Here is a 10,146-nt window from a genome sequence, read left to right on the forward strand (position 1 = left end):
CGCCCCAGGAGCTTTGGGAAGCCCCTCACAGCGAGAGCAGGTGTCAAGGTGAGTCCCCAAGACAGCTGCAGCTCAGGGGGGCAGCACCACCACTGAAACATGCATGGGGGTCGGGGAGGCCAGCCCCAAGCCACACCATCTCTACCTCCCCAGCCCACCCTGGGGCTCCTGGGACAGCTGCATCCTGCCACCGAGGCACCTGTCAGGGTGTGGGGTCCAGCAACGGCTGTACCAGCCCTGCTCCCGTCCCTTCTCTGCTGACCCCTGACAGCTGCCTGCCCCGACGGCAAGCTTGGGTGGGGGCAAGGGAGAATACCAGGCTGGGCTTCTGGGGGAAGCAGGGCCCCCACCAGGCTCCCAGGTTCAGCTCCCCCAGGGCAGGGAGGAGGGTGGGCTGCTGAGCCTGGCCACGTGTGTGGGTGAAGGTAGGTCAGAGGGAGTGAGTGCTGATGGGCCTGGGGTGCAAGGAGTCCATGAGGATCCTGAGGTCTGAGACCGCCAGGGTCAAGATCCAATGTAGGCAGCTCTGGGAGGGTCTCCAGCAGAGAAGAACATGACGTGCTGTCCATGTACCTACAGCCCTTCTCTCGGCTCCCTCCCACCCCCCCTCCAGTGGCCTGGAGAAGTGGGTGGGTGAATAGGAGGCTCTGTGTGTGGCTGGTGATCACCTACCCCTCCTGATGCCTACACTACCCACAGGGTAGGCAGGCAGCTCTGGGCACAGCCAGGCTGTTGTGGTGAGCAGGGACAGGTGGCTGCCCAGTCCTGCCTGCCCCACCTGGCCAGCTGCAGGACTACAAGGGGCACTGAGCCCACCCTCCGCTGTGTCCCGTGCTGTCAGAGACCCTCGGCCTTCCCCAGCGACTGAAGGTTGTCCTGGTCTGTCCTGGTCCCTTTCCGGGTCAAGAGGTCGTGAAGGCTGGTCAGGGCAGAGCTGTCTGGTTTGCCTCCCTGCACTTCTGCGCTCCCAAGGGATTTAGAGGAGCCCTGCAAGGCCACCCAGATTAGTCACTATCCCCAAAGGGGCTCAGCCGCTCAGGGTTGGGGCTGGGACATCAAGGAGGGGTGTCTGAGGTGTGACAGACATCAGTAAGGAGGTCAGCTTGTTGACAAGCTAAGCTGCTCCTTCCTCTGTTGTTTTCTCTCTCTCTCTCTCTCTCACACACGTACTATGACACTCACCCATATCACATGCATTCTGGGGGTCGAAATGTGGGGCTGCTGTGAGGTTCACTGTGCCTTTCAAACGTCTCCAAATGCCTCGATGGAAGAAAACTCGGAGGAGGAGCAAGTTGGGTGCATGTGCTGGGGACGCCCAGGGTGAACAGCAGCGGGGTGGGGGAGGCTGAGGCTGGCAGCTGTGCCAGGGGGGAAGGGTAGCCTACAAAGGGTCCTGCAGGCAGCGATGGGCAGTGTGCGGAGTCTGCGTCTCTCTCCGCTCATTGGGCACACAGTGCCCGCTCCCGTCTAAGGCGAGGCTGCCTCTGAGCATGTCTAGGAGGCAGTCAGACTGCCACACCTGAACCTTCCTGCCTTTCCCACCTACAGACCTCAGTGGTCGCTGCTCCAGGCCTCAGGGCCCGTTGCTGCAGTCCCCTGGGGGAGGGAAGAACTGGCTTTGTGCATACTAGGGATGTACAATATGTGCAAGCGTTGTCAGGGTGTACGTGCAAGAGCCAGGTAAGTAGCATGTGTGTGGCATGGTGTGTGCACGGCCCACATGTGTGTGGTGTGTATGCATGGTGCTTGCATCGGTTTGCTCAGGGCACGTGTAGGTGTGTATACGTGGCATGCAGGCATATAAAACTCATGTGTGTGTTGTGCATGGTGTGTGTGCACGGAGCCTGCATGTGAGATCCATGTGTGTCCACAGTGCTCCTGTCTGTGTGTGGCATGTGGGTGAAGGGTGTGTGAGTGCACGGTGCATGGGTAGCCTGTCTGTGTACAGAGCACATCCCTGGATGTGTGTGTGTACGCACGGCACTGGCGCTCCCAGTTAGCTGGGGCTGGGTATATAGCCCCCTGGGCTGGGAGGTGCAGAGCCACGTCCTCAGGGCCAGTGGCTGTCCTCCAGTGGGTAGGACCACACATTGCTGGGTTGGCCCATGGGTGGGGGGCGGTTAGGTAAAGGTGTGAGTAGGTGGGGCTATTCCACCCCTTCCCCACACGGGCACACGCCCTCTCACAGGAGCCCCAGGGCGTCCTTTCTGAACAGCTGCTCTGAGAACCAGCAGGACAGTCAGGAAGCAGTGCGTGGAGGGCCACTGCTGTCACTTAGCACCTGCGTGTGCGAGTGGGGTTACATGCCCCAGAGAGGTGAATCAGAGACCCAGGGCCTGTGGCAGGACGCTGGGAGGGAGTCCCGGGAGCCTTCCCAAGAAGCAGAGCCCACAAGGACAAGCTGCCCCTTGCTTCTGTTGAGCAGGCACACCTCCCTGAGCCCAGTACCGGGAGGGCACGCAGGAAAGGCTTGTTGAGATTCAAACCCGTCAGAGGCTGGGAGCCTGTACTGCCTGCGCACATCACGGCTATGGGTGGGGCAGGCTTCCTCCCTGGAGGGCGGGCGGGCACCACACACTCCCTGCTGAGGCTTAAGAGCATCTGTGTTCAGGTGGCACCAAACAGGAGCACATTCCAGGAGTCCTGCCCATGAGACAGGGACGGCTTTGGGACATGCTAGGCACACTGGGGACCCACAAGAAGGCAGCCGAGAAGTGGGGTGGCCCAGATCACATTGCCATCAGCACTGGGGTGTGCGTGCTCTCGAGGGGGCCCAGGGAAATTTCCAGAGGCAGGTCTGTGCTGGGTACTGTCACACATGGGTATCTCCCAAACTTTTCATCTTGGGGAGCCCCCAGGAGCAGCGAGGGTGCAGGGGAGGGACCCCTGAGAGATGCGGAGTCTTTGGGGGCCCCGCTCACTGGGCAGTGCTGCCATGCAGAAATGCCATCATCAGGCAGCCAGGGCGCTGATGCTCCCACTCAAACCAAAGGCTGTGCCCACTCGCCAGTGACAGGTACCGCCTCCCGCCAGGCCGGCCCTGAGAGCCTCTCGTGTGTGGCCACTGGCCTCTTTATTCTGGAAGGTAGAGGGCAAACAGTGTGGGTGTGCCCCCCACCCCCCCGGGGGGGACAAAATCTTCAGGGCCACCAACCCTCCCTGAGGACCTCTGGGGTCCAGGGCTGAGGCCAGTGGGGAGCAGATTCTGGAACTTTCTGAGGTGAGAATGTGGGCCAAAGATCCTTTCAAAGAGCAAGAAAACCTCAGCCCGGGGGTAGGGGTTTCCCCTCAGCTGGTTCCAAAGCTCGCTGCCAGGTCAGGGATGGAAGGTGTACATCAATCTTCTAAGGGCCCCGCCCCTTTCTGTCTTCTTCCCTGCTTAGGGAGGCTGGGGCACACCAGAGCTCAGAGAACCCAGTCTCTGTGCCAGCATGGGCACAGCCAGATGGCGAGGATGACCGCTGGGCTGTAGGCAATGCCAAGTAATTACAAGCATGCCTGAGGGGCCAAAGCCACTGCGGACACTGATTGGCGATGGCACCCCCCCACCTGAAGGCCCCTCAGCCTGCAGCCCTGGACGCTGTGGCGGGGCCTCTAGACACTCATGGCTGCCGGGGGCAGCTGGCAGCTGGTCTGGTGGAAGCTCTCCTCTGAGCCCCTGCCTCGTGCAGCCTTTCGGCTCCACTTCACAGCCTGGGGGTCCTTAAAGGGCAGGCCAGTCCGCAGCAGTCCAGAGCCAGCGTGGCCTCAGCGCAGCCAGCATGAGGCCTGCTGGTGGGGGAGCAGCCCCGGTCCCGTGGCACCCCGATTGTGGGTGGGACTGGGGACCTAGACCACAGCAGCCTGTCTCTGTGCTTTGACTGCATGGATAACGAACCTACAGCCTATTTGTTAGGGGAGCTCCGTTGGCGGCAACAAACCCCGTTTTCCCAAACAGGCCTCTGCTGATGGGGTCAAGGCCACCTCCAAGGACCACTCAGAGGGACCAGTGTGCCCAGCACCACTGCCATCTCCACCGGGAGAGCCTTGAAGCCTAGCTGTGTGCTGTCCCCAGAGAGAAGCCCAGGGGCTTTCAGGGTGGAAATCCTCCGGTCATGGTGGAAGACAAGCTTGGCCCAAATGCAGGGTCCCTGAAGCACCCTACCCAGCCACGTCTTTTCACCTGGCGATCCATCCGGCAGTGCCATGCCTCCCGCCCCAGCCCGTGCCCACACGTGTGCGCATTCAAGTGCACAATGATGCCTGAGTACATGTGTGCACACATGTGCAAATTGCATATGCATGGGGACCACCCAAAACCAAATTCACTGCCATCAATTTCACCTCCTATTGACCTATGGGACAGGGTAGAACTGCCCTTGTGGGTTTCCAAGACTGTAACTCTTTACGGAAGTAGAAAGCCTCATCTTTCTCCCCCAGAGCAGCTGATGGTTTTGAACTGCTGACCTTGCGGTTACTAGCTCAATGCTTAACCACTAAGCCAGGTTCTGAGAGGGTCTGGAAAATTATTCTCCAACTAGCTTGCCTAAGTCTACGGGACAGGGTTCCTCCCTATCAGGATGTCATTGATAAATTCACTAGAAGGAGCATGACCTGAGGTGGCACTGAGGTAGCCATGTTTTACCAACCAGGCAAAACAGCAAGGCACACAGCTAGCAGCCACCGCTAACTCTCTCTTTCCTGCCTACATTACTCATGTGCTGCTGCAGGGAGGATCTAGAGCAGCAGTTCTCAACCTGTGGGTCGCGACCCCTTTGGAGGTCAAACAACCCTTTCACAGGGGTTGCCTGATTCATAACAGTAGCAAAATTACAGTGATGAAGTAGCAATGAAAATAATTTTATGGCTGGAGGGTCACAACATGAGGAACTGTATTAAAGGGTTGTGACACTAGAAAGGTTGAGAACTACTATTTAGAACAACCAGTGAGTGCTGGGGCTTGGGTCCAGAACAATGACAGTGCTGAGGTCACAGCTGAGAGTGCTTTAGATCTCAGGTCCAGGGTAGCCACCAGCTCTCTGCTGGGCCAGGGCCTGGGGACAGTGCTCAGTTGTCAGGGCTTCAGATGGCTCAGTGGCTATTGGGGGATTCCAACTGTGACACTCACTCCCAGCTGCACTTCCTTCCAGAGACCCAAGCTGATAAATGGCCTTCCTAGCAACCACCACTCTCCCCTCCCTCCCGAGACTGCTCTGGGAAACAGAGTCTTTCTAAAGAGCCAACGCAGTCACCAGGGAAGGGGTTTCCAGCGGGCTGTCTGTGGGTGAGACACCCATCCCACCTCCGCGTGGGCCAGGATTGGGGCTCAGGAGTGTCCGGTGAGCACAGAGCCTCTGGAAGGTGGGGTCCCTGGCACTGCACCCGATGACAGCCTTGTACCCCAGAAGAGGGGTGCCGGGAGAGTCCAGGGACAGGCTCTGACACTGCGCAGCAGTCCAGTTTCTGGTATGCGCAGGGCTGAACACAGGTCAGCCGGGAGGAGGGCAGGCTGAAGGCAGTGGCAAGATCAGTTCCCCAGGCAAGGGCAACATCATCCCCACAGGAAGGTCCCCTGCCTGCCCCGCAGAACGAGCCAAGCACTGCCTGCCTACAGCCGGCTTGGCAAACTCTCCACCAGATGTGTGCCTCTTGAGATGGCAATGCACCCAATGGGCTGGAGGTGGCTAGAAAAAGCTAAATGTACAATGATCCATCTGCCACCTGTCTGTCATGGCGTCACACTGTGGTGGCTTGTGTGCCACTGTGATCCTGGAAACTGTACCGTTGGTACTGCAAATGCTATCAGGGGCGTTTATGGTAGGCAGGTTTGGCGGAGTTCCCAGGTGCAAACAGACAGGGTAGGAAGAAAGGTCTGGGAGCTACTTCCCAAAACTAGACAGTAAAAACCTGGTGGGTCCCCACAGAACACTGGCCAGCTTGCTGGCTTTGGTCACCAGGAGGACTCTGTCACTAGAGAAGGCCACCAGGTTTGGTGAGGTAGAGAGCAAGCAAGGCCAGCATTGCCAGGAAATGCCTTCTTGCTCCTGAGGGCTTCGCCTGTGTGGACAAGGCCCGCCACGTTAAGGCTGGTAATCAGTTTTACTGACGACCCACAGATCTCATCCCATATTACTCCTTCACTGCGACATCTAGCTTGGTGTTTGACCAACTGGCCACCAAAGCCTAGCCACGTTGACCCATGAAACTAACCCTCGCAGTACAGATGCCATGTCCCTTCAAGTGTCCAGGCAGATGTGAGGGCAGACATAGGGACTATCCAAGTTGTCAAGCAAATGGGGTGGCCCACTCCACAGCTGCAGCGTCTGCAAGGAGCAAGGGCGTCAACCTGCAGACTTTCAGAGGGTCTGCAGTGATCTAGTGCCTGCCTTCCAGAGCCAGCCTGGGCGTGGGGGCTCCGTGGGGGGCAGCACAGAGCAGGAGCAGCCTGCTTTCACGGAGCTGCGGCTGGGCATGGGCCACCAACAGCCTTCTCCTCCCCAGGGACGTTTTGGTGTGGGCTCTGGACAGCACTGGCATCTGAGGATCTTCTCCCCAGTCACACTGCAGGAGACACAACAGCTAGCCCCAGCGTGTCCCGTGCCAGGTGCCACAGCTCAGGCCTGGCCCCTCTCTTCCTATCTCTGGTGGGGCTGGCAGAGGGTGGTTGGTGGGAGCCTTGGAATACACAGGTCTTCCAGGTCTCTGGGAGCCCCATCTCCCCTGTCCAGCCCCCGTCCCCAGTCTCAGAAACCCCAAGGGGCCTGTCTACCCTGTCCTACGGGGTTGCTATGAGTCAGAGTCACCTCGATGACAGAGTCTGAGGTTTGGGTTTTTCCACAAGTCCCCATGGAACCCGGAGCACAGGGTGAGCATGAGAGGAGAGGGACCTCTCAGAGACAAGGTTGCTGTGCCAGGCACCCCGGGAAGGTAAAGCTCCAAGCTGCTCAGGGGGAGAGGCAGAGGGGACACACTGGGGTCAGGGGTTCCATGTTCATCGCTGTACTGCGGCAGTCACACAGCTGGCCCTGCCCTCGCCTATGCCACCTCGCTCCCCAGGCACTGACCATGGCAGGGGTCGCACACCAATATCAGCACAAGGTTGAGGAGAGAAACCAGAAGCCCCACCTGCACACGTGCACCTCCCTCTCACCGCACGCCCACACTGACAGCATTGGCAGCCCCAGCTCTGTTGACAGAGAGGCAGCCCAGACTCGCTCCCCACCATCTAGCAGGACACCTTGGGAGGGCAGTGGAGCCCTGGCCCCACTGTGGTCTCTAGAAGTCAGCCTCAGCTGGTCTGTACCTGGGGGCAGGGCTGGAGCTCCATGCCGGGCCCAGGCTCCCGGCCAGGGAAGGGCCGGCTAGAGTCTGCTCCCTGCTCCGGCCCCACCAGCTCTGTTTCTTATAGATGGATCGCATATTGATCTGAGGCCGGTTGGCAGCCGGAGCCGGAGCCAGTTCTTCCTCTGGCCGGAGTCTGATCCTGTTCTTCCTCTGAAAATCAATGGGTCAGCGACCCATCCTGGGCTGGGAGTTCCTGGAAGGCCCCAAGCACTGCTCCTGGGGGAGAGGCAGGACTGCAGCTTCTGCATCACGCACAGCCTCACCCAACTTTTGGCAGAGCCCCAGGCCCCAGCAGAGCCCCTGCTGAGAGGCCCGGGAAGCCCTAGGGTGGTCTGGTCTCTGCCCTGGGCAGCGAGTGCTGGGGACCTGTCCTGTCCCTACTACCTCAGCGCTCCAAGACACTTAGCTCTCCCTGAGGGGAGTTTCCTGAACAAAAGTCTTAGGAAACGTGAGCGCTTCCTCCACTTCCTCTGTTCCCAGAATTGACAGGGAGATCCAACTCCACAGTGAAGTCATGGGCCTTCCTGAAGGGTAGAGGACAGAGGCCACCCGTGCTGACTGTGACCCAGGGCTGGGGACACTGCATCAGCCATGACCCTGGGCAGCCCCGCCGTACCCCAGTGTTTCCAACCAGTCTCCCCTCCCCTCCTAGACTCTGCCCTCTGCCAAGACCCTGAAGAGCTAGCCCCAGAATGACCTTCCCTCCATCTTGGCACCTTCCAGAGAGAATGGGGCCGAGAGCTTTCAGGATACTCTAGCACCCAGCTCCTCATTCTTGGTGGGGGAGGGGGGTGTCAGGGGAGTAGCCCACCCACCACTATAGGGGGGGTGATGGCTGCACAATTTGATTAATGTAATTAGTGTGCCTAAATTATACGCGTGGAAAATGCAAAATGGTAAATGTATCATATATATATAAAACATGTTTTTTTAAAAACTAGAGAGAGAGAGCGAGCATACACATGATTGGGGTTGGGACTGTAAATCACTCTTTCAGATCGTCTGCCCAGCACGGGTCTTTTCTGCTTCAATAAAGGATAATCAAGTGGCTTTCTGAGCATGTTATTGCTGTGTGCCAAGTTGATTCCAATATACGTAACAAACCATTTTATTCAGATAAAATCTCGATATCATACAATCGTGCAGTCGTATCAAGAATTGTTAGACAATTGCTACCACAATGTTTCAGAACATTTTCTTGCTTCTTGTCCTCCTGTTATTAGCTCCCCATTCCTCCCCAATCGTACCCTCCCAAGGGCCCTTAATCCAGTTATTGTCTCTATAGGCCCACCCATCCTGGGCTTCATGAACCAGAAAACAGAAAAATTCAGAACACAGTGATTCCAACTCTTGCCGCCCTCTGTGAATGATGGCAGAGGACTGCTCCACGCTCCCCAAGGCTGTAATAACCACCAGCTCCTTGGTCCCACGGAGCAGCTGATGGGATCCAACCTCAACCCTTCCGTTTGCATCTGAGCATGCGCCCACTTTGGGCTCCTGTGTCTCGGCATGAATAGCTTTCGAATATGAAGGGCAGGGCTGGGGGAGTCTGCATGTCCCTGCTTCTGAGGAGGGACCAACTCCGGACTGGCCTCCTGCTTCTCCTGGGTGTATTTGGCTGGGTTCCCTGGAGAAGCAAAACTGGGACACACATGGTGAATCTAAAGACAGACACTTTTATCCAGAAAGTGGCTCGCACAGTTGTACAGCTGTGTCCAGTTGAGGCCCATGGGTCAAAGCTCAACTGACGGCTTTGTGTACATGGCTGATGCACATAGCTGCCAGAGCCAATGACCCAGGCAACAGAACGTTGAACCCAGAAGCAGGAAGGTCGCCTGGAGGCAGGGGCATATGAGTTCAAGGTCAGCAGGTCAAGCACATGGCCATAGAATCAACTGGATCCAAGGTTGAAAGGCAACATGGCAGGTCATTGGCAGCTTTAGCTCAGAGAAATGGAGGTGGATGAGCCCAATGCAGCCAGACCAGCAAGAAGAAAGCTAGCGTCTATCTCCACAGAGGAGTAGGCCACGGTCCTAATGAAACTTCTTCCAACTGCATCAGGGCTGTGAGCCGAGTAAGGGGATCATTGCTGCCCTATTCTTCCCACAGCTGTTTGGTTGCTCACAGCAGAGCGCATCATGGAGTTGATTACACCACATTACATCACACCTTGGAGGAGGTCTCCGCTGCTGAATCAAGCTGACACAAAACCTCTCACACTGGGTTAGTCTCTGCTGGGGACTCAGGACACAGCTAGGGTGCCAGGGGACTACTGCTTCTGCCCCCAGAGAGGGCATGTCCCTGGGCAGAGCCCTGGGGAAAGCTGGTGGCCCACAGGGCTATAAGCAGCGACACGAAACCCACAGACAGGTCTGAAGCCATGAGTGTGCTGTTCAGAGACAATCATTGGACTGGTTTCTGTAAGAATGGAGAGTGTGACTTGTGGAGAAAAGACAGAGCTTTCCTGTGGGTTTTTCTCAGGTGGGTCCCTGGCATGTCCCTGGGATGTCACCCAAGGGCTCTGGCCACATCAGGGTGCTCACACCAATCATGAGTGGTGCCACACTGGGCCCAAGTGCTGGCAGGGGGCTGATTCACAGTTGGAACAGACACATCTTAGCCCCGCCTGGGCTGGGGCCGGTGAGTCACAGCTCGATGGCTCTCCTGGTGAACAATGGCTCAGAGGGCACCTGGTGACTCAGCTCTTCAACCTTGAGGTCAGGCTTTTCTTCAGGAAGCTTCCAGAGGTCGTCTTGTTCTGGGCAACAGAGACCTGAGATGAAGGAAGGGGCTTTTGGTTGTAAGCAGAATTGCAGGGTAGGC

Source organism: Echinops telfairi, unplaced genomic scaffold (genome assembly GCF_000313985.2).
Source record: "Echinops telfairi isolate 266 unplaced genomic scaffold, ASM31398v2 ScPeMD7_7469;HRSCAF=8507_0, whole genome shotgun sequence".
NCBI lineage: Eukaryota > Metazoa > Chordata > Mammalia > Afrosoricida > Tenrecidae > Echinops > Echinops telfairi.